The sequence below is a fragment of the Balaenoptera ricei genome, chromosome 6, assembly GCF_028023285.1.
Source record: "Balaenoptera ricei isolate mBalRic1 chromosome 6, mBalRic1.hap2, whole genome shotgun sequence".
Classification (NCBI taxonomy): domain Eukaryota; kingdom Metazoa; phylum Chordata; class Mammalia; order Artiodactyla; family Balaenopteridae; genus Balaenoptera; species Balaenoptera ricei.
The window spans coordinates 104,047,140-104,072,172 of NC_082644.1; the positions used below are offsets into that span (position 1 = coordinate 104,047,140).

The 25,033-nt window shown below is 44.0% G+C and overlaps 1 protein-coding gene and 1 long non-coding RNA gene across 8 annotated transcripts in view; one reads left to right on the forward strand and one right to left on the reverse strand.

Moving 5' to 3' along the window:
• Positions 1 to 15,936, reverse strand: part of TNC (tenascin C) — a 91,938-nt gene extending 76,002 nt beyond the window's left edge. For all 7 annotated transcript variants that reach the window (XM_059925462.1, XM_059925460.1, XM_059925461.1 and 4 more), the window contains exon 1: positions 15,766 to 15,936. The gene's annotated coding sequence lies outside the window, so the exon portion shown is untranslated. The remainder of the gene's footprint in view (positions 1 to 15,765) is intronic.
• A 6,827-nt stretch (positions 15,937 to 22,763) lies between these two features.
• LOC132367947 (uncharacterized) overlaps positions 22,764 to 25,033 on the forward strand; it is a 35,935-nt gene continuing 33,665 nt past the window's right edge. The window contains exon 1 of the long non-coding RNA XR_009503882.1: positions 22,764 to 22,845. This is a non-coding gene — a long non-coding RNA (uncharacterized LOC132367947). The remainder of the gene's footprint in view (positions 22,846 to 25,033) is intronic.

The window sequence follows — 25,033 nt, forward strand, 5'->3', positions numbered from 1 at the left end:
GCGGGGCACAGGCTCCAGACGCGCAGGCTCAGTAGTTGTGGCTCACGGGCCCAGCTGCTCCGTGGCATGTGGGATCTTCCCAGACCAGGGCTCGAACCCGTGTCCCCTGCATTAGCAGGCAGATTCTCAACCACTGCGCCACCAGGGAAGCCCAATTCTCTGAGTATTGATCTAATATTATTTTCATCACATGTCATTCTAAAAATGATTTGGGGTGGTTTTATCAGGTATGTATATTTTCCTCTTTGAGAGCAATAAGCAAATTCTATCTTGTATTTACGTTAAACTGTAAGCAGTTCATCTTCACACAGTTAGACTGTATGTAGACTGTAAGCTCCACGAGGGCAGGAACCATATCTGAGTCATTCATCGCTTAATACCCAATACCAAGCACTCTAACCTGATCATAGTAAGTGCACAATATATTTATATTTGAATAAAATAAAGCTAAATATATTTTTTTATTTGAATTTACATATAGCTGGTGCTCATATTCATGGAATTAATGAATGAACAAATACTCTTATTTTCATGATGGCCTTAATATAATTAGCTCTCCTGTGATCTCTTCTAAGGCAAGGTGTATCAAGGAATTCATCATTACCCCACTCCTGGAATTAGTTCATTTTTGCTTATTCAGCTCTTCAGTGAGTTTGTACTATGTCCCAGATGCCATAAGCACAGGGGTTACAAAAATGGCCAAGACAGAACTTACTCCTTCCTATGAGATTCTAGTCAACACCCCAAGAGTTCCTGAGAGCCCAGTACTGTCTGCTTTGAGACAAGCTTTGTGTCTGACTGAAGTATACTCAGCTGGACCTTTGGCAGGAGGTGGACTTCACCAGGCCTGTGAGATAGTCAGTGTAAAACTCTGGTTTCAGTGCAAGGGAAGCATCCTGGGTTGTTAGTCAGGAATCCTTCCAATTTCATTGTAGTGTTTTTTGTTTGTTAAATTTAGGTCACTCTCTTTCTCCTTTTGTATTCTGAATGTTCATTACTTATTTTTAAGCTCCTGGAGATTTGGGGCTCTCACGGGGCCATGTAGTACAACATGCCATAGATTGAAGAGCTCTAAGATGAGCCGTGGGCCACAGTTCTGCCAACCACTGTGGCAAGTCACATCCACTTTTGGGGCCTCGGATTCTCCTGTAACATAAGCAGTTGTTTATGGCTTCAGTTCTAGAGTCTCTTTCGTTCTAGTGACATGTGGTCCATTGCTGATTCAGCACTATTTCTGCTGAACTTAATTTTGGATTTCATTTTAGACCCAAGTCACGTGGCCGATATTAAGAACACCCCCGCTCCCCGCACGGTACCGAATGTTTCTTTCTTCAGTGTTTGGCTTAAACATCGGTAGTGCTTCATGGTTTCCTCCCTCCCATCCCTCAAACATACGTTTCATTACCAACCAAATTAAGCTCACAAATCTTAATCCATAAAATATTTCCACCCAGACACAGTAATGAGGTTCATATTTGTGGTTTAGTATACCTAAGAAAAGCTCAGATGAAATATGACTAGATCCACTGATACCTTCAGACCACAAACTGCCCTGGTGTGGTCTGGTTTCAATTTTTGAGATAAAAATTCTGCAGAGCACTTGCTTTCTCTCTTCTGTTTCTTTGCCTAGATGGAAAAGAAAATAAAAAAGTGGGCCTGACCAAGTGGCAACAATATAGGTTCCTGTAAAATTCTGGAAAATTGTTTCAGAAATAGATTTGAATTCATTTCCCAGTGAAACAATGACCTCCTCTGTTTCGGCCTTCATCCAGAATTTTAAGAAATCTAGTTGACTCTTTCACAAGTATTGGAACATGGATTCTTGAACTTTTGAACCAAGATTAAAAAATTAAAGAGATTTATCTAAGAAGGACAGGTTATAGATGGATTCATAATTCAACCCTAAAAAAAGAGATTTTCTGAAAAAGGCCGTATGACATGGTGGCCTTTGTGAAGCTGTTATCAGCCACCCAAGACCAGAGAAGGGGCACTGTGATGGGAGAGAGAAGAGATAGCCCTTAGAGTCAGGAAGGCCTGAAATCAAATCCTGTTTACCTGCTGGGAGCCTTGGACAAAGTCTTGCAAGTTTTCTGAACTATGGCTTCTTTAAACTGTAAAATAGAGATCTTTCCATATTTGTTGGAGACGGTGAATGTGATAAGGAGTTATAAATGCCTGGCATATTAATAATAAGTGCTACCCAGATGTTAGTATATATTCTCCTCCTCTCTCCTTTTCCTTCTTGTCCTCCCCTATCAGGAAGCTCTACAACACTGAACATATTTTAAAAAATAGACAATAATATTGTAGAGGTCACTCAAGTATTGGTTAAGAGGTTGGATTGGTTTGGGATGACAAGTTTCAGTTTATGTGTCAACTTCAATTAGCTGCTAATGGCTGCCTGGAGCTGCTTTGAGAAAGATTCTGTGGCCATGCTTGGACTCAAGGGGAAAGGTGTTGTGATGGATTATCAATGTCTGCTATGGGTACAGAAGTGTTGGTATGTGTGCCAAATATTTGGCATAGCAAGACTAGATAGCTTTGACAATCTTTTCCAACCCAATGTGCTGATATTTAAATGGATGGAATGCGGCTTGACTGATGCCTGGGTCTGAGGGAGCCAGATGGAGTCACTGACGGTTATAAAAGCCTGTATGAATCAACTTCAATAAAGTTTGACACATTTTGATGAAAGCTGACTCCTGAAATGAAAATATGCCTCTAAGACTGGAAGCAGGAAACTAGACTCTCGGGGAAAGCTGAGACTAGTCCAGTAATTAATGTGCATGACCCCAGGCAAGGCAAACATACTTTCATTGTCTACTTTTTCTTTCTCAAAAAGGGGCGATTTAAATGCTACAATAATAACTAACATTGATTGAACACATCTGTGCCAGGAACTGCTTTACCTATCTTAACGTGGATTATCTTATTGAATCTTCTTCAAGACCTCTGAGGTAACTACCTTTTTTCCCTCAGTTTACAAATGAGAAAATGGAGGCTCGCACAGCTCAAGGTCACAGAGCTGAAAAGGAAGAGCAGGAATTTAATTCGGGTGGATTGACTCAGGAATCAGAGACCCCATTCCTAACCATCGGCTTTGCTGCCGTCCTTTAATGATGTCAAGGAGTGGTTTGCATGACTGAGTTAAAAGGCCGAATTTCAGAAGGACTCAGTGATCAGGGTCCAGAATGACTACCGGCAATGCAAGACCTTTATGACTTAGAGAGAGAACAGGAGAAGCTGCGCATGAGCCTGAAGAATAGAGATTATTTTCAACCCTTGCCTTGGGCTTAATTCAGCTGGGTAACTTTAAGCAGCCTTTCCTAGGGTGTAAGTTACAACATGTTGTATTAATGCAAGGGGAAGAGATTACTAATTCAACATATTTGGAAAATGATATTTTGAACCAAATGTTATTTATACCAAACAAATTACCCAGCTTTCGTTACTTCAGGATTTTCTAGGGTCTTTAATATGTTTGTGTTTATCCGAAATCTCCAAGAAAGGGAGAGTTTATAGTGTTTCCCAAACTTACCTGATTATTCTGTGTTTGAAGTATGTCACAGGATTAGGTCTGATGGCACACAATGGGGAAAGTGCAGATTTGGAAGAAATCCTAGACCCTTTCCTCTTTCGTTTCCTTCCTTATATGTTAGATGAGAGTAGTGGTATACCCAGCTATGCCTGGTCTGTGATAAGTGTGAAGCTCCAGGACGGAGCCTCTCTAGCAATTTAAAGTAAGAGGGAGGCAAATGGTTGAACATGTATCCTGTGCCTGGAACTTTAGGGATGCCATTTAACTTTGATACCAACCTTACGAGTTAGGAAGCACTGTTTGTATTTTACTGTTAAAAGAACTGAAGGCTTGAGAAGGTTAAATTAGTTACCTAGTCAGTAATCATTTGACTCAGAATTAAGAACCCAGTCTAATTCCAAACCCTATGCTTTTTCTGCTATACCAAGTTATCTTTTGGAACAAGATTCATTGTTCAGTTTAAAAAATTAATATTTATGCAATAAACATCAGCAGGACATCCACCATCATTGACATAAAGAGAGTTATTGGATTCCTAAAATGGGACCGCTTGGGAAGGTGACGTTGGGGTTCACGTAATCATTTTAGTTACGGTTTTGAACTTGAAGGGAAGGCACGGAGCCAAATGTGCTACAATATCTATGTGTCAGGCAAATCTGTAAAGCCCCTGGAAACAGCCTATTCTCCGTGAGTCTGGCCTGGAGAGAAAGAAAGTGAGTAAGTGAGAGGGAGATAAAGTGAGAAGTAGCAGACAGGGGAGCTTAAAAATCTCTCCTTTATGGAAAATTGGGCATCATGCTATGTGCCGTCTAAAAATAAATGTATGGCTTCCAAGAAATTAGTTAAGACATGAGAGCATTTTAGAGGGTCTAGAAATTACAACTCTCATTTTTGAAAGAATGGACTTACATGAACAAACAAACAAATAAATAAATAAGGAAGCAGGGGTGGGGGAGGGAATCCCTTCTAGACAGGATCATTTAGTTCAGCATATGGCAGGAAAGTCAAGAAATTTAGACCGAGAGCGATAAGTCAGAGGCAGTCAGGAGCAAATCGAGGCTGAATCATACAAATGAATAACTTTTCTATCATTTTTCTAAGCTTCCTTTAGGTATAGAGTTTGGCTTCATGTTTTTGGAGGAAGACTTACTAGATGAACCTTTATTTCTGCTTCAATCTCTTCATACATATAAGTATAATAATATACAACTTGCTAGGTTGTGATGATTGGAAATTACATACATAAATTTAACACACTGACTTGTGGGAGTCAGTAAACTTTTTCTTAAGTGACCAGACAGTAAATACGTTTGGCTTTGCAGCCAGATGGTCTGTCACAACCATTCAATTCTACAATAGTAGATAAAGTAGCCCTCAACATGACATAAATGAATGAGCATGGATGTGTTCCAATAAAACTTTATTTACAAAAATAGGCTGCCGCCCCATGGCAGTTTGCTGACACTTGCTGGAATATAGCAGTTAGTTAGTAAATGATGGCCTTATTATAAAAGCAAATACAGATTGAAACGGACAGGAAGGAAACTAACATTTTGTTGAAAGCCTACTGCATGCCTGTTTAGTGCCAAGCCTTATGCCAGATGCTTTTTTATACATGTAATCATTTATCTTGTCATTTGTCATGACAACAGGTATCATTATGCCTATCTGGAAGCTAAATCTAGACTCAGGGAGGTTTTGCGACTGACATAAGAGGCAAAGCCAGCTTTTGGACCCTGATTTGTGACTCTAAAACGTGTGCTCTCAACTACTGCACTGGGGTGACTCATCAAGCAACTTCCCGCAGTTCATATAAGGTGAAAACTTAAATGAGCACTTCTTGATAAAGAGAGCAGACACCTTCAGCTTCCATTTCCCAGAGCTTCGGCAGCAATCTGGTGGTTGTCCATGTGTAAGCGCAGAAATATTTGACCTCTGTCTTTCTCCCAGAGCCTCTGGCTGGACCTCAAGTTTCATACACTCCCCCCTTGGAGCATGCTTAAGCCAAGGTGTATTGTTTGCAAATGCTTATTGGATTCTAGGCAGATGTTGGCAAGTTTTATTTGGCTCGAGATGGAGTTCCAGAGTCTGCTGAAGACTGGCTGTGCTCACTGATCATCTTAGCCAAAAAGAGCTGCTAATTAGGGTGACGCTCTCCTTGTCTCTACCTCTGGAGCTAGGTTTTCCCACTCTGGGCATGCCCGTTTCAGCCCAAATGGTTTGCTTGGCTTTTTACCATAGATCTAGAGAGCAAATTTACAGTCCTTTTAAAACCTATGAAGCCTTGTGTACCAGTGCAGAATTTACGGGACTATGTTCCAAGACGTTCTTAGGTAGATGTTCTGTGGACGAGGGTGTTTGTGTTCAAATAAGTTTGAGGGAACTGGATTAAACAAAGCTGAACACTAACTGCTGTAGGATTTCTCAGATCATGCACTCTTTTACCTCACATCTCCCATTGGCTTCTAATCACACTCCGAATAAAATCCTAACTCCTCACCACTCCCTACCGAGCTCATTTCCTCATTTCATTCAGATCTCTGCTCAAAGGTCATCTCCATGTCTCATCCTAATTAAAAGAGCACGCCCCTCACCACCAGCCATTGACCAATCCCTTACCTCGTTTTTGATTTCTTCTTAGCAAGTATCTACCGGAGATTGTATTGTAAGTTTGATTCCTTTTTTATTGTCTACCTCTTTCACTGTTAAGCTCCATGAGTAAAAGGGCCTTGCATGTCTTGTTTTCCATTGTATCTCTAGCCCTTAGAATTACATATTGAGTGAACATATGAGCTATGAATCTCCAAGAACAGGACACAGTGTCAAGTGTTCTCCACTCTTTTAGCCACAGAACACTTTTTTAGGTGCATCTCATGGGAAGGCTGTTCCACAGGACACATTTTTGGGAACTCCTTCTCTAGTGGAGTCTTGTTGCCAAGAACTACTTCAACAACAGATAACAACAGCAGCAATAACAGTAGAATATTGATATTGAGTGCATTTCTGTGCGAAGCAATGCACTTGCACTATGTCATTTAATCATCCCGATAACCTTATGGAGTAGGTGTTACTATTTTGCCTTTAATACAGATGAAGAAAATGAGGCTTAGAGCAAATAGTAAGCTCTCAAACCCAGAGCTTTCTGATGCCAGAGCCATACTCTTAACCATTACCCAATCCTTTTCCTGGGCTGTGAATTTCTCCGTGCCCTAAGGTAGAGAACTCCTTATCTTCATCCCTCCTTTACCCTCTCCTTCCTCCCACTAGTTGTAGACAGATCTTTGTTATAACTGCCAGATTTTCCGGTCTCATGTGACTCAGCCTCAAATTCCCCAGACGGGCCTCCTCTGTCCTTGGTACTGGTTTTTCAAAATTCCAGGCAGTTCAAACTTTGATCCTAGGGGCCACCTCTGAAAGTAAGGGCATTCCTTGAAGTCTGCATCCTGAGATGGTTTCCTGTCTCAGGGCTGGCTGCCTTTCCCCGTCACGCGTTATGACAGCACTTTGCACAGCTGAGAGCCTAGAGGGCTAGGCATGAAAACAATGTCAAGTTCCGGGCTTTCTGAACAAAGTCTGGTGAGGAAGGGGAAGTCCAAATCTAGGACACAGCAAGGACTCCTGCCCGTTGTTGAAGACAATGGGTTTTATTCCACTTGTACTTGACTTTAGATAAACTAGATACAAATTCTCCTTTTTAAAACTTTATTGGCAGGAGGAGTTGGCCTGTGAGCAGACAGGCAATTCTAGAATGATGAAGTGATGAGAGAGAGACACATGGGGTGGGAAGGGGTGACATGAAGGGCCATCTACTCTGCTGCAGGAGGTAGATCCTGAACTGAAGAGGGATATGAGTAGGTGAAACCACAGGGAAAGACATTCTAGGAAGGAAGGAATGGCATTTGGAAGGGCATAAAAAGCATGAAATGGTTGGTGTGGAAAGCATGAATGAGAGCTGAAGTTACAAGGTCTGTTTGGAGATCAGAGCCAGATCATGGAGAAAACTGAATGCCAGGCTGGGGATCTGAATTCTTCCTATGGCCAAAAGAGAACCATTTGGAAAACTTTACGCCTAGAAATGTTGATTTCTACAACCCAAAGTTGAGGGACAGATTGGAAGGGAAGGCTGGCGGATGGGGAGCAGTGGGGAAACTGTTGCAGTGGTCCATCTGTGAGATGCCGCAGCCTGAACTAGCCTGATGATGGGGAGGGTGAGAGGCAGTGAACTGTTTTACTTGTCAAGGCAGTAGAGTCCGCAGGTTTGGTGTATGATGAGGTAGTAACTAAAAGTTGGAAAAGGAGAGGGAATTAATCCTAGAGCGTCATCTTCATTATAATATCTGCTAAGAGAGGAATAGGTTGTGGAGGGGGGAACAATGGGTGAGTTTCAGTTTTGGTCCCTTTGAATTGCCTTGCCCTTGAATAAAATACATTTGAAGTCATTGCCTTGGAAGATCCTACTCTGGGGTTATATTCAAGAGGAATCATGGCTCCCCAGTGAACTATGACATCTAATGCAAGATACCTGGCTCCACCTCATAAATGGATAAGAAGCTTAAATAAGACACAGTCCACCCTCGTGGTTGCCATAAGTACCAACTGCTAATCAATACAAGTGCAGTTGGGTTGGATGAACTGATTGATAAGAAGTGGTCAGAATCGGTGACAGTGGAGTGCTGGAGGCAATAGCAGGCAAATTCTAAGATTGGCGCCACCGATCCTACCTCCTGATAGTCACATCTTTGTGTAATTCCTTCTCCTTGAGTGTGGGATGGCTCAGAGGCTTGCTTCTTCCCAATAGAATATGGCTAAGGTAATGGGATGTCACGTCCACCATCAGGCTACTCAAGATTGTGATATCTGTCTTGTTTGCAAGCTCTCTCTCTCTCTCTCTCTCTCTCTCTGGCTTTGATGAAGCAAATGGCTATGTTGGAGAGGACCATGTGGCAATAAACTGAGGGTGGCCTCAGGCCAACGGCCAGCAAGGAATTGAATCCAGCCAACAACCACACAAGTGAGCTTGGAAGCTAATCATTCCCCTGTTGAGCCTTCAGATGAGACCCCAATCCTGGCCAACTTTGTGATTGTAGCCTCATGAGAGAACATGAAGCAGGACATCCATCTAAGCTGTGCTTGGAATCCTGACCTACAGAAACTGTAGGGTAATCAATGTGTGTAGTTCTAAATGATCAAGTTTTGTGGGAATTTGTTGTGCAACGATAGATCACTAATACAGAGGACTCCTTGGCTCAGTTCATGTGTGCTAAAGCTGTTCAGAGAATAAAACTCTGCTAATTTTTCCTTTCTAAAGAATGTATTAACTCTGATAGTTTTTACATTGCCCCCATCTTCTAAGAGCACAAGAGAAGACCTAGGACTCAGTGCTGACCCTGTTGCCAAATGGCATGAGATCTTAGAAGGACTTTTCCCTTCTCTGTGTCTCTGTTTCACCATCTTTAAAATGAGAGAAGATAAACTAGGCCAGCAGTTTCCAAAACTTTTTGTTTTTTTTTTTTGGCCACAGAACTCTTTCATCAAATGACATTTCACGAGGAGGCTCAGTGCATAAAACAGATAAAAGAGGAGGGGCTTTAGTTGAAATGAGGTTGAGTGCTTGGCCTCCCCATCTCTCCACAGCAGCCCCCTAATACCTCGGAAGAGCCTTTTAAATCTAGTCTCCAAGCTCCTGGCTTGGAGGTTACCAATGAGCCCTTTCAGTTTCAACATTCTATGGGTTGAAGGGAATTTATTTTAAACAGCCTACCTATAAATTGGAGCATTCTTCTGTGACGTCTCCGCATAGAGCTACCTCTGTGTGACCATCCCAGGACCCAGGACATAAGTGCCTCGGAGAGCAGGCCACTTCCTTGGGGGCAGCACTAAAGGTGTCTCTGCCCACCATGAGCCACGTCCCCAGCAGATGGGCTCCTTCTGTTGCATCAGAGCTCCTTAGGGATTTGCCTCTACTGGACTGTCTCTTCCCTGGGTGGAAAGTCATGGCTTCCTCGTCTGGTTGTACTCACGGGCTTTATTACTGTTGTTGTTGCTGCTTTGTATCTTGGTGCCTACCCTGGATGCAGTGTTCCTGAGGGTCTCTGGCTGGCAGGGAGTCCAGTGCTGCTCTAGGTTCTCTTGCGCTGGCTGTGGTGTGTCGCTTCTGCAGTGAGGTTACGTGTGTGCATATTGCATGAAGTGCCTAGCAGAGTTCCCCAGGGCACTGCTATTAGCCGGGCTTTCCCTGGGTGGCATACGTAGGCATAGAGCTTTGAACCAAAATATACTGACTTGCACTCAATATTCAGTCTGCCATCTTTTTTTTCTACCTACCAAATATTTTACCCGGAACACATCCCTGGGTGATTAAATTTAAGCTCTCCAAAGTATCCCCTTGCCTAATGTCTAGCACTGGCAATTCTCGTATTTGTATTAAGCGTCACCCTCTCTACTGAACCACCCTTTAAAAATGTGACTCTTCCTCTAGCAAGTAGCCTGCTACCTCCAACCTCTTTTCTCATCTGGAAAATGGGAATAATACCTGCATACCGAATGACACAGAGGAAGAAGTGCAATTCTGGGAATTAGGCAGTTTGGGGAGTGCCTGGAGAGGAATCCCAATGCCACCACTTTCTGCTTTGTGCAAGTGACAACCTTTTGTGGCCTCAGTTTACTTAACTGTGAAATAATATTTGGTTGCTGGGAAAATCTGAGAGTGATGCACAGAAAAGTTATTTTATACATTTATAAATTCCTGAGAATCTGCTTTATTAAAACTATCTGGCACGTGAAAATGCTTCATTCACCATAGGACACAGTTCAGAAACCAAGCGGTGTTGCGCTATTGTTCATTTCCGTGAGGACAGCAGAGTTTCTTCAACAATACCTTTCTGAGGGCCTGATACCTGCCAGCAGGTAGCTAACCTCTGGGGAGAATGAGCTCCAGCACACAGGGTTCCTGCCTCACTGATGATCTTGGCCTCAGTGGCGTGCAGTCAGGTGGGGCAGGGGAGGACATCATCAGCGGAGTTATGATGTGCAGAGGGCAGTGGGGGGAAGCACAGAGCCTCTGCAGGAACTGTCAGAGGGGTGTGTAAGCCCGTCTGCAGGACAAGCACTTGCTTATCTGTGCGTCCATGCTTCACGTCTCAGGCTGGCAGGAGGGCTTCCCCCTCCTGCAGCTTCCAGCCCAGCAGGGGAAACATATTCCACTTGAAATCATACACTACTTATTTAATTACAGTTTCTGCAGGAAGTGGGCCCTGAAGGAGCAAGTTGGAGAGAGCAGCAGTGGCCACCTGCTGAAGATAACACTAGGGTCTGAAAGACACGCCTCTGACTCTTTCTGGGCTCTGCTCTGTCTAGCCCCGTCTGTTGTCAGAGATGAACAGAATTTCAGTGTGGAGCGTGACGGTTATAACCACTTGCTCAGGACTTGGAAGTGGGTTTGAGTTCTGGCTCCGGCAATCACCCTCTGAGCGGCCTCGGGGAAGCTACTTAAACTTTTCCAGCCCCAGGTCCCCTAGGTTTGAATTGGGGGGGCAGTTACCCTTGCTGGAAGCAATTGTTGCTGATTAAATGGCACAAAGCCTGTAGAGTACTCAGTAAATATTAGTTATTGCCATCATCCCCTCAGCCCCTCCCTGAAAAACGTTTTAGACACGTTCATGTAGAAGTCAGTAGCAGCCAACTCACCTCCTCCAGGGTAAGAGTTGGTCAGTGGTTAAATCTGAAACAAGCTGTCTACTTTCAGAGTTTATGAAATATCTCTAGCTGTTGAGATAGGGGAAGTTAAAGGACCAACCAAAGCTATTTGAGTTACCATGGCTGCATAATTAAGGGCCTGTGAATTTCAGGATATTTAAAAAAAAAAATCTGAGACAACTTGGCGTGAAATGATTTTTTTTCATTTTCACTCACAAATAGACTAAAAATACACATGGAAGGGATTTTTCCATTCACAATCTGCTTTCAGTGTGGGCATTTGAATTTTTTTCCATAATGGAGGGTCAAAGGGAGTGATGAAGTGTTGAACTTAGGTTGTTGCTAAAGTTAAGGAGAGGCGGGAAAAATGAGACATCAGAGGAGGAAACAGAACAAGGCTTCAGGACATAACTGAAAAAAATAGTCTGGTCACCAGGGTTAGAATCAGGTAGGCGCATAGGCTTTTCTCCTCTGCAAAGAAGGTCATAGGGTGTGTAGAACCCCTTATGGTAGGTAAGGCCACCGCTCTTTGTCTCTGATGGAATGATTGCCTATCGTTTGCAGGGGTTTGGAGGGGTTTCCTTCTTGGAAAGGAGCCTTCATCTAATGCTTCCCACATGTTGAAGGTGTTCGTACTAGCCTGGGATTAAATTCAAGGGGATTCCCTGTGATGTTAAAGTGAGAAGTGATTGAACCCAGGGGGACTTGTGGCTCAGAACTTACAACCATTTCCTGGTCATCCTGGGATTCACTGCCCCGAGGCTGGGCACCCTGATTTCAATTTATCTCCCAATCAGCTCTTTTAAAACCAGATGCTCCGTTCACCTGGCTCTCAGAGAGGATGCAGGCACAGGTACAGCCCTGCTTTCCCAGTCAGAGCTCTCACCTGTCGAGCTCGACCAAGGGTGGGATGAAACTCAGCTGTGATGACCTGACCGCTGCTTCTAGTGTCATTCTTCTCTCTCTCGGGGCTTGAAATTTGAACGTTTCTGTTTCCAGGCAGAGAATTTTACCACCATGAGCTGACCTTTTCTGAGCACCATGAAAAGTGATATACACAGGGCTATTCTGCAAAATCAATAGACACCAATGCCAGCTGAGGGCTTCTCTGCCATCTCGGCCGGCCACCGAAAGACATCATTCAAGGTCCCAGAGAGGTCCGCCCAGCCTGACATCAGGAGACAATGCAGCATAAGGGAAAGAAGAGTAGGGTTTTGGTCCACAAGTTTGGGTTCAAAGCCAACTCTGCTTCCCTCTTATGGAAATCCTCAGACGCACCATTTCACCTCCTTGGGCCTTGATTTCTCTGGCCATAAAATGGGGCTAGTAATTTATAACTTGCGGTGTGAGAGTGAGAATTTGATGAGAAACCATAGGCAAACCATCCTATCACATATGTGATACGTAGTTAACCTTCCACGTTAACTATTTTGAGTGTGTGTGTGTGTGTGTGTGCGTGTATTATCATCACAGAGGGGTTGTGTATTGAGTCAACTAAATGTTTGTTCCCTACTCTCTGTGTTTCAAACTGCCGTGACTTCAGCATGACTTATGTATGAAGCCAGCTGGATATTTTTTCCTACAAGAAAACAAGGCTGTTTGTAGAAATCCAGGGGGAAGGAGAGAATAGGTGTTCATAGTCCCTTGTGAGCATTAGAAAGGGTAAGATTAAGGGGGATATGTTTTTCATTCCGTCAGCTTGAATTCCCTTTCCAAATTCCATTCTGGTTATATGATCAGGCTACCGCTGCATTTATGGGTGGCCACAGTCTGGCTGGAGGGGCGGATTTAGTCAGAAAGAACGTTTTCTTCCCTTCTAAAGGCAGTTCAAGAAGCAGTAGCATTCAGAAGGAACGTGGCGGAATGGGCCCTGATTTGGGGGTCATGGGGACCTGGGTCTGGAAACCGGCTCCATCCCTCTGAGTTCTGTTTCTCATTCTCTCTGCTTTTCAACCTTTGTCAGATAGGTACGGTCCCTTTCTCAGAGACATATGGATATTTAGTGAGATGAGTTATACAAAGATTTAGAGCGTGGGTTCTCCGTATGTTTTGTCTATTGCCATCATTACAATTAATTAAAAGAATCATCCTTTGCTAAGCATTTTAAACTCCCCACATATATGTCTGTCTACCGTACTACTTGGGAAATTGCTCGGACTTCCACTGGACATGGAGGGGCACAAATCCTTGTCAAAGTGCAAAATTGCAGCCTGAATGCACACCACCTGGCTTCATGATTTTTAACTGTGTTTTGTGTGTTCAGGATTCTGTGGAAATGTCCCAGAGGCTGGGGTGAGTTTTAGACCCTCCACCCCCTGCTTCAATCAAATCGGGCCCACATTTACCTGCCATATATTAGGGTCTTGCCAATTCATTTCGATTTCATTTAATGAATATTTCCACTGCTGAAAGTAACTTTGAAAGCCACTGTCTTAGAACATTAATCTTGGACAAGTCCTAGTAAATTGATAAGCAGGAAAACCAAGGAAAATCTCCATTTATTGAGCTCCTACTATGTGCCAGGTTCTGTGCGAAGTTTGATATACATATTATCTCACTTGAGCGTCACAAGCACCCTATGAGCTATAGATGGTCATCCTCTTTATATGGATGACAAAGCTGCCAGCTGGAAAGTTGGTCACTTTGGGCAGGGGAGGCAGTTAGTGGGAGACGAGATAAGGAAGCTAGGTTTTGCAAAGCATAGAAAAAAATAATCTTTAACAACTGTACAGTTTGGCAACCCCCCCTCTCACTCCTTATCCAATTCACATTGTTTGAGCAAATCAGAGAATATTCATATTCACTTTCTTTCCCCAAATGCCATCACCTCCCTGCAACGCACAGGTTCAAAGCGCACTCACTTCCGTCTCCTGCAAAGGGCTGGATGCACACGAGGCTAGCAAACATTCCACAGGTTTCAATAGCCCCGAACAAAGCTCTCCCCGCTCCTGAGTCGGCCTTGCCACACTGCAGGACGAGGCAGGAAGCTGGCTGGGGTGGGCAGCAGGTTTTATTTCTAAAGCATATATGGGAAAACTCCATAAAAAAGGGGGAAAGGGTCCACAAAAACATGAAAAAGAGGCGTTCATTCTTCAAATGGGGCTCCCTGTCCCGCTCTCCCTCTGGATGGAACGCATTTCCAAAGAGTCCCCCGGCAGCATGGTACTTTATAGCCGACAGCTTCAGAATCTGCAAATGCCCAAACTCAAACATTTACATCCAACCCAGGCTTCTCCCTTTTCTCCCAACCTGTGCTAACATAACCTCCAGCTTGTAAAATATAGCCAACAATCTGACCTGCCAGGTAGTGAGATGCCCTCAGACCTGGTGAGATAAAAAGACAGGGAGCGGGGGTAAGGGGGGTGAGGAACACACAAGAAACAATCCAAGATTGGCTAAGTGCCTCTTTTAACTTCCAAAGTGGTAGCAGTTTGGGGCAATGACAGCGACTACCCAAACTTCCAGTTCTTGAGCCCTCGCTCTTCCAGTCTCTTTATATTTCATTTCTCATAATGACAACAGAAGTTATTGTCCCCATTTTAGAGAAGTGAAAACTGAGGCTCGAAGAGGCCACATATTTTCATCAGGGTCACGTGTGTGGTGGTGGTGGTGGTGGTGGGGACACTAAAAGGATCCCTGGCTTCAAAACCCAAGTTCCTAATCCCCTTACAGCACTGCTGGGAACAAGAAACCCCTGCGTTCCTTCCACAGTCGGCCAGGGGAGGTGTGCTTCCCATCCCTAGGGGCAGTTGTTTCTCAGGGCTTTCTGCGATGAGAGATGAGGACGGAGAGGTGATTCTAGAAAAATAGGGGATACTGCTGGCTCTAAGCACCCCAGACATGCCCAGGTACCCAGCCCAGGGATCAATGAATCAGGAGGTATCCATGGGGAGTCCCCCGGCCCTTCAGAACAGAAGCCAGTGTCCACCACTCCCGTCTCCTAGTCTGCACTTGTCCACCTGGCCCTAGGAGTTACCTTCTCTGTTCTGTCCCCCAGCCCTCATCCCTTTCCATGTCTGACTACAAGGTGGATATTGTGGAACACGGGGATGGATACACAACTCTTTGTAAACTGTAAGGTAAGGGCTGTTGAGATGTAAAATTCTATTGTTCTTCTACAATCATCTATCAATCTCCCCCAACCCACCCCAAAGTAAGGCCATGAGCAAACTCCACTTTCAAACTCTACTTCCTTAACCCTCAAACAAAAATATTCACAGGTGAATCAGCCCGGTAGGGAGTTAAGAATAAATTCTTACTTTCCCTCAGAAGAAGGACAGAGATAAAAACTTCCTAAAAAGTTCCTTGCACGTGGAGCTATTCATAGAACTAAAACACGCAGACAGAAATCTACCAGACTGGAAGGGAGCAAGTAGAAAACAAGTCAAGGTGCATCCGATCACAGCAAATACCCCATTTTGCCAGCAGCCAAGATAAAGCAAAAGTTTTATAATTAGGACACCACAACCTATTTGCTCCCGGAAATGCAAACAGTGTATCACATCTTTGGAAATGGGGTGAAACAGACTTACCTTTTTGGAGTTAGGAAAGACCTAGATCCTTGAGTGAACCAGCTCCATGGAATAAGTACCTGGACGTGAGGAGCGGGGCTCCCGGTGCGCTGCCCCAGTGTCACCCGGAGCCTGCTGTCTTTGTGTGGCGGACAGGCGGGGGGGGTGTGTCTGCGCGAGCGGGAGAGCTTTTGACAGTAGGCAGGCTGTGGCCAGTGCAGCCAGCTTTGGCTGGCTTATATAGCGAGCTCCTTCCTCTGTAATGGGATGCCTCGCCTCCAGACATCCTTTCCCACTTTTTCAGTTGGTGAATTAAAGGAACAGCCCTCCCAGCGGAACGGGGTTAGCTCATGAAAGACGCACTCACTCCCTGCTCTCTGCCAGGAAGAGAACCTATTTGCATACAATTTATTGCAAAAGTAGGAATTCCCTCTCCCCTCGCCTCCTGCCCCTGACTGGGAGCAGCTGTTAGTAAAGAGTGGTTTTTGCTTTGCTCCGCAGACGGTTTTTCTAACTGTGAGACAGAAGCCCAGGGAGCGAGAGGGAGAAGACTCAGCAGCTCTGGCTCTCTCACCAGGCAGGCTGGAAACATGGAAAGGAGACCGGGGGCTAGCCCGCCCGGGCGCTGGGCAGCAGCTGCTCAGTGGCACCTCGGAGAGAGCAGAGGGGCTGAGCCGAATTCCTGGAAAGAGGAGATAAAGCCTTTCGAAAGCCTGGGAGTGTTTGGGGTTTCTCAGGGCCAGCAGAGAGATGCGGGATTAGTTCTCAGCAGCTGGGGAAAGCACTGGGAACACAGATCAGTCTGGAGTCCCTTTTGGGGAGACAGCCACAGTCCCGTCCAGCTGCCTGGAGGCGGTATTGTCCCAGCCCCGGTGCACTACAGGGGAGCAGCTTTTTGACACTGAACATGCCCTGTGCCTGGTCCTGTCTTCTAAGCTGCGTCTCCTAAACAAAGGTCTCCGAGGTTTCTTCTCAATGCTGAAAGGTGCCCACCATAAGAAAAAAAAGTAACAAGTTAATCTTTGAAACATAAGCTGCGCCTTTGCTCTCCAGCCTGCTGTGGATTCTTTCCAAGCTCTGAGTCATCGGTGAGTTTGGTGGTTAGCATGCATTGGGTATCCTCAGGGCACACACAGGCATGGGAGGGAGGGGGGGAAAAGGCCAGGCCAGGGCACCCACGCTTGAGCTTGTCACAGCACTTAGTACTTTTTGGGATCCTGGAGGGAAATGAGGCATCATGTAACCTGTAGCTACCGCTAGACCCTCCTTTATTAATTCTATATTAGGTGCCGCCCAAGGTACTTTATAGACGTTATTTCATTACATCCTCAGAACCAGAAAGTGAGATAGACACATGTGCTGTCCCCTTTTTACAGACGAAGAAACTGAAGTTCGGAGAAGTAATGAACCTCACTGAGGGAATACACCTGGGGAGCATTTAAATGACAACACTGGGCTTCACAGTTCTTTCTATTACACGTTACTGCCCAGGAACATTGTAAGATGATATTTAAACAATGTTTTATGCCCTATTAGATTGTAACACTGCTTGTATAAAAATCACTGCCATATTTGTATATGGAAGATATGTTTCTTTGTTCCATAGAGCTAATTCAGAGATCCTTGATTTTTAAAAAAATCAAGTATGAATAACAGAGGTTTCAACTATCTGCCTATTTTCAGTACTGAATGGTATCACCCCCATACTTATTATTATTGCTGTGGGCCTCAGTTTCCCAATCTGAAAAAAGTGGGACAAGATTAGGTCATCCCTGTGGTCTCTCTGGCTCCAGTATCCTAGGATTCTCTGCTTAAGTGACCCTCCCAGACAACAAGAAAGCCCATAAATAGTCATGTCACAAGACAACTCATTTGAACTTACGAATTATTTTGGCTGATTCAAATGTTGGTTGTTTTGGAAGTTTTTAACTCTGTGTTTTAGCTAAAGCGTATTGTAGTAGCATGAGGCCGTGTCTTTTTACCAGTAGTGAGTGCTTCCATTTCTCTTGGCTTCTCAAAATCTACTGAGTTTATCTCCTGGGTTAGGGAATAGAAATATTAGAATAGTATATTATACATGTCATATGGCATATAGACTACATTTACATATAATGCATAATCAATACATATTTGCAGTCGTATGTATATTTAAATGGAATAAGAGCACGTGCTAGAAAGCTGGGTGATAACATATGGCTTCTTCTGGGAACTTCCCAAACCCAGCCCCCCATCCTTGTAGTATTCCTACTACAAGTGGCTTAGCCAATCACAGGGAAAACAAAGCCAAATATGACCAGGCTGGCCCTCAAGGCAGGAAACAGGCCAGTGGAACAAACAAACAAGAATATTATTAAGCATTAAGTTAACTATCATAGAAGTATATTCCAGAGATGATTAGCTTTATTTGTATATTTTTAGCAGAGGCTACTTGTAAAAGGAGTTTTCTCCAAAACCTATGTGGCATCTTAAGCCATACCTTGGCTTTTAAGTAAGAGGAGCCCAGATAAGGCACTTGTTTTCATCTATCTCTGGACTTTTTTCAGCCTCCCTTCCAGGCAAATAGGTCTGCATACACCTTGTGCTCTCCAATACCTGAACCTTTGCTAACACCGTACTCTACCTGGAATCCTCACGTCCACCTTCTCACATCCACTTGGCATCCAGTTCTGATCTAACTTCACCATGTTGCTTCCTAGATGTCTTCCATAAGAAATGCTTCCATGCATGTTGTAACTCTGTTAGGACATTCATTGACTCTACATGGTATAATTATACGTATGTCTTGTTTTTCTTCCTACATGCTAGGCCTCCAGAGGGCAGTGATCACACCTGCTTTTCCTTGCCTAGCACAGAGCCTTGCGTATTGTAGGAGCTCAGTAAATGTTTATTGAATGAGAGAAGTAATGGAGGAACAAGTGAATGTTTGACATGCTGTGCTTTATAATTAAATTCTTCTTTTTTCACCCTTAGAACATAAGAGGGAAACTAGATTCCCCAACACATCCATTTCACAGGTGAGGAGAGGGGGCCCAGAGAAGAGAAATGACTTACCCAAGGCCACCTCGGCTGCTTTCCATGAAGATGGTCGTCAAGGTCAGAACTGAGCAACCAAACCACATTAGACATTACAGAGGAGGATGCTTATGGAATCAATACACGTTCATCCTCCTGTCTGGCAGAGGCTGCACCTCTTGGCATCCGGTGTCTTATGGTGGCCCTCTGCTCAGAACGGTAAACACTTTTTCCCAAAGCTGTGTATTCCCTCTGTAACCTGCGTTAAGTCCTGAGATCCTTTGACTCACTTGCATTCATCACGGCAGCCTGCGCGCACACCAGCAAACATGACCAAAACCAGCCCCTCAGCCCTTCCACAGCTCCAGACCTTCCAACTTAGCAGGAAGGTGAGAGGGCAGAGTGAACGCTTGTGAACTCCACCTCTGCACGGAGTTCTCGGCCAAAGCCTGATTTTGTCGTTGCTCATTTGCTATCCTCATTCACAGGATGCCAGAGGACGACGTGGTTTGGAGGCCCGAGGGGGTGTGGAGGTTCACCTCAGGTGAGATCACTCTCATTACCTTGAAGGTCTGTTAGATGCAATACTTTTTTTTCTTTCCCGAGATAGATCAGCCAGGGAGTAGAATATCGGCCAGGACTGGGCACTCTCTGAGGAAGCTGAGCGTCCATTTCTTTGAGAAGTCTAGCATTTACTTCCCACGGGACCCCTTGATTTCTAGCCCCCCCCCCCTTACTTACCCACTGCTCCCAACCTCTTCCTCTTCTTGGGATTCATCCAGTGTGCTAACTCCCGTCCAAAAGTCCCATGTGACTCTATATTTGCCAGAAATCTCTCCCAAAGCAATGAAGGAGCTCGGGTCCAACACAGTGGGCTAGTCATTCAATTAGATGCATTTGTTTAGGGTCAAGTTTCCCCGACTTGCTGTCTGCAAGGCTTTGTTCAGTGCTCTTCTTCTCCCTTCTCCTTAGACAACAAAGGACGAAAAAGCTCAAAGACGTCATTGGTCATTGAATGAGTGGCAAGACAGAGGAGAGCTTCCCTGCTGGCTGGAATAGGGTGAATCAACCAATAAGTAGGCTCTCTGGTCAGCGTGGAAAAGTGGAAAGAACTTTGGTTTACAGTAGGTTTGAGTCCTGAGGATGCATAACTTACTGTGTGACTTTGGGCAAATCTCTTCTCTTCTCTGGCTCTTGGTGTACTGGTTACAAAATGGGCGATTCCTAAGGATCTTAGCAACTTAAAAATGCTAAGTAAAAAAATCAAAAGAATAATTTAGAGGCCTCCAAGCCTTTGTACATTCCCAGGCCCTAGAATAACCCTCCCTGGACTTTATCCTCATGGCAAGTACCTATATTATTTTCAAGATTTACTTCTAAGACAGTTTCCATAACCTTACATTCAGAGAGAAGGGCACCTCATCCATGCTCACCCAGACTTCCATTTTTTATTTTTAGCACACTGTATAATTGCCTTTTTAGCTCATTAGGCCATGAACACTTTGAGGGTAGGCACTGTCACTTTTCACGTGCTTACTAACAGATCTGTTTAGAACCAGTGTCTGTTTATTGTTGGCGCCTATGCCATGCCACTAGTTAATTATTTTTAATATCATTCCTGCATATCATGGTTTTTAGAATGGCATGTGATCTGTGGCAGAATTTAGGTAAACCATAAAACTTCCTTGCAATGATTTATTAGATGATTAGAGTGTTTACTGTTATCACTGATTTACTCACCCAATTCCCCAAAGGGACTGTGAGAGTCCCCTGGGGCCAAGAACTGTGCCTTCCTTCTCAAAGCACCGGGAAGCCAATTAATGTTCCCATGAAATGAGTGATTGATTGGCCGAATGATGGAGAAGATGGAAAAGGCATAAGATTGGCACAAGCAGTTTTGGGTTCCAATCATCTTGACCATTTACAAGGTGAATTATCTTGAGAAAATCATATCTCTTCTCTGAAACTCAGATTCCTCATTAGTGAGACAGATAAAACATCCCTACCTCGAGTACCTCCCAGAGTTGGTGTGAAGACCAAGTAAGAGAGTGGAAGAGAAAGTGCTCAGTAAACTGTGATGCCTTATGCAGATTTTTTTGATGATGAATGATCCCCTCTGCCCCAAATCGCAGTCGAAAGCTCACACTTGGCACGGCTGTGTTGTGCATGATCCCAGCTTCCACCTAAAGTATTTCTGGGCTCTGCAGGGGTTAGCAGGGGAGAGAAGGGAGTTGAAACCACCAGGTGCTGTCTTGTTTGCTAACACTTTCTAAGGATGACCTCTTAGCTGGAGCCAAAGGGGAAGAGGGAAGGATTCAAACGATGAGCATCGACCAGTGCTGAGTTGGAAGGTCTGGAGTTGTAGAAGAGCTGAGGGGATGGTTTTGGTCATGTTTACTGGTGTGCGCACAGGCTGCTGTGATGAATATGAGTAGTCAGAGGATCTCAGGACGTAACGCAGGTCGCAGAGGGAATACACAGCTTTGAAGCCAAGGCAGATTGAATTTTTTTTGACTGATTTGTCACAACTGAGTTAGATACTTGTGAGGATGTTTAATTTGTCCCTTTTCTTTATTTCTCTTCTTGGTTTTTCTTAGATTTCTTTTGTGGACAAAGATGGATAAGAGTGGCTCACATTGACTGAGTTGTTCCTGTTAGGCACTTTTTAAGTGGTTTGCATATATGAAGTTCAGCGATCTGTACAGTGAGCCGATTGGGTTGATACTATCATTATTCCCATTTTGCAGATGGGAGCGGTGAGGAACAGAGAGCTTAAGTAAATTGTCCGAGTCACGTGAGTAATAAATGACAGCAAGAAGATCCAAACCCAGGCTGTGGGCTCTATCCCCAACCTCCTGTGATTGGGTGTGATTCCTCATGTACTTAATTTAACAGGTACCCAAAGGCAAAAATGACATTCTTGGACTCGGATGGACCACCCTGAGTGATTATGGAGTTTGTGCATAACAGTCTAATGAGGCAAGAGGGGCTTTGCTTGTGTTTCTTCAGGTACTGTGGCAGCAAGAGGCCATGAGAAGTCCATGTCTGTCAGTGCTAATGCTGGAGTTGTGAAAGTACTGGCGTGGATTTGGTTCCCGTCCTAATTCAACCACTAACTAGTTAGGAAAAGAAGTGGGGCCTTGGACAAATTATTTTACTTCTTTGTTATCAGTCCCTCATTTGTAAAATGGGGACATTAATAACTGGTACTTCTTAGAGTTATTCTCAAGGTTAAAGGAAATACACTTAATCAAATGTTTATGCTTGCTACACTCAAATAATCTCAAAATGATGCCTATTGGCTATTCTAGGTAAGTCACTTTTCTATTCTGGGCCTTTATTTTCTCATTTTTTTTTTTTAATTTTTATTTATTTATTTATTTATTTATTTATTTATTTATTTATTTATTTATGGCTGTGTTGGGTCTTCATTTCTGTGCGAGGGCTTTCTCTAGTTGCGGCAAGCGAGGGCCACTCTTCATCGCGGTGCGCGGACCTCTCACTATCGGGGCCTCTCTTGTTGCGGAGCACAGGATCCAGACGCGCAGGCTCAGTAATTGTGGCGCACGGGCCTAGTTGCTCCGCGGCATGTGGGATCTTCCCAGACCAGGGCTCGAACCCGTGTCCCCTGCATTGGCAGGCAGACTCTCAACCACTGCGCCACCAGGGAAGCCCTATTTTCTCATTTTTAAATGATGGAAAAGATAACCTCAAGCTATGTTCCAAAAATGAGCTCACTAAAATAAAAAGGGTTAAAGGAAAAAAAAATGTGTAAGCATGTAAAAAAATACATAGCACCTTTTGTTACAGGCCTTGGGATTCCCAGGTTGACCAAACTGAGTGTACTGGTTACTCTGTTTACTTAAACATCCTTCATAGGTCCCCCTCCATCCTGCTGTGCACATGCAATCAACAGCAGGCTTTAAGGGTCCTGTTCTCCTGTCGTTTTCCAAGTCTTTATACATTCTGTGTCTTCAGGTGGTGATGGAAAATCCTCCCCTAGTCAGAGTTGGCCGGATGGTATCGCTTGCCTCAGAGCTAGAAGCTCCCCCAGCAGGGCCTAGAGGTTGATGTACAGCTATCACAGAGGTATGGGAATCACTTTCCTGCCTGGGGAGTTCCCCTGGGCTGGTCTTGGTCCTGACGGAGCAGTCTCACCTGTACTCCTTCCCTACCCCACAGCCTTCCAATGGCATGATTGATGGCAAATATACTCATATACTCACTTATATTTCTAGTAACAGTTACAAAGTAGTGACATTATTTCAATCCTCACACCTAAGCTTCCCCCATACTACAGGTGAGAAGAGGTCAAGGGACTTGCTTAAAGTCACAGAGCCAATGCATGGTTTGGCAGAAGTCTCCATGTGCAAAATACTGGGCTCTTTGATTTCCACCGTGGAAACCATTTATAAAGGGTCTTGTGTTATCAGTCTTGTAGGGGAGCAAAGTTTGCCATCCCCAAACTTTGTCATAGAGATTATTTTGAGCTGAAAACAATCGAGGCCCAAAAGACTCAAGAATTCTTTCATTTTACCTACGCCTTAGCTGCCTAAAGAATTTAGGTAAAAGGCCTGTCCTAGAATAGAGCTATCAGGAGACGTATCTGCAAAGAATACAGGTTGGGCATGGTGGTGAAGGAAACTTGAGCAGGGCCTAGAGATCAGAGTCTACTCTCTGTCCCATTGTCTGCTGAGGCCCAGCAAACATTTGTTTACCAAACATTTGCTTTTCCATTTCCATATGAATTTCCTTTCTCCCCTTTCAAGTCCCAGCTACTCCAACATGCTCTTTTGTCTTTAGAGGAAGATGGTATTTAAGGTGAGGGTGTCAGCCATTTGGAGAGTTACTCAGTTTCTCTGGGTCTCTGCCATGTATACATGTTATTAAACTTTTGTTTGATTTTCTCTTGTTAATCTGCCTCATGTCAATTTAATTCTTAGATCAGCCAGAAGGACCTAGAAAGGGAGAGAAAAATTCTTCCTCCCTGACTGTATTTTCAGTACAATGGTATAAAATAAGAAACCCGTGACTGGAAAATAGACAGACTTAGGTTTAATCCCCACTCTGCCATTTACTAGTGTGTGAAATGTTTCAAATTCCTTCACTTCTATGAGCCCCATCTGTGTCTTTGTCTGTAAAATGGGAGTGAGGGTACTCCCTTCATAGAGCTGACAGGACTGTAGTAGGTTGAATAATGGCTCCCCCGAGATAGCCATACCCTAATTTCCCAGAACCAGTGAATGTTACCTTATACGGCAAAAGGGACTTTTCAAATATCATTTAAGGATTATGACACGAGGAGATTATCCTGGATGCAATCACAAGCGACCTTATAAGAGTAGACAGAGGGAGATTTGCTTACAGGAGAGGAAAAGGCAAAGTGACCAGGGAACAGAAATTGAAGTGATGTGGCCACAAGCCAAGGAATGCTGGCCATTACCAGACGTTAAAAGAGGCAAGGAACAGATTCTTCCCTGGAGCCTCCAGAAAGACCCAGCCCTGTGGACAACTTGATTTTAGCTGAGTAAAACTCATTTCAGACTCTTCCTTCCAGAACTGTAAGAGAAAAAACTTTGGTTCTTTTAAGCCACTAAGTTTATGGTGATTTGTTAAAGCAGCCGTAGGAAACTGATAACAAGGGCTAAATGGGCCTGCCTTGTGCATAACAGGGGCTTAAAAATAGTAACTCCATCTCACTAGATTCTAGAATACTTTCTTTTTTTCTAATTTAATTTTTCTTTTATATTGGCATATAGCTGATTAACAATGTTGTGATAGTTTCAGGTCTATGGCAAAGTGATTCTTTCATACATATACATTTCTTTTTCAAATTCTTTTCCCATTTAGGTTGTTACATAATATTGAGCAGAGTTCCCTGTACTATACAGTAGGTCCTTGTTGGTTATCCATTTCAAACATAGCAGTGTGTACATGTCAATCCCAAACTCCCTAACTATCCCTTCCTCCCACCCTTCCCCCCACCCCCTGTAATCATAAGTTTGTCCTCTAAGTCTGTGAGTCTGTTTCTGTTTTGTAAGTAAGTTCATTTTTGTATCATTTCTTTTTAGCTTCTGCTTATAAGCGATATCATACAATATTTCTCTTTCTCTGTTTGACTGACTTCACTCAGTATGATAATCTCTAGGTCCATCCATGTTGCTGCAAATGGCATTATTTCATTCTTTTTAATGGCTGAGTAATATTCCATTGTATATATGTGCCACATCTTCTTTATCCATTCCTCTGTCAAAGGACATTTAGGTTGCTTCCATGT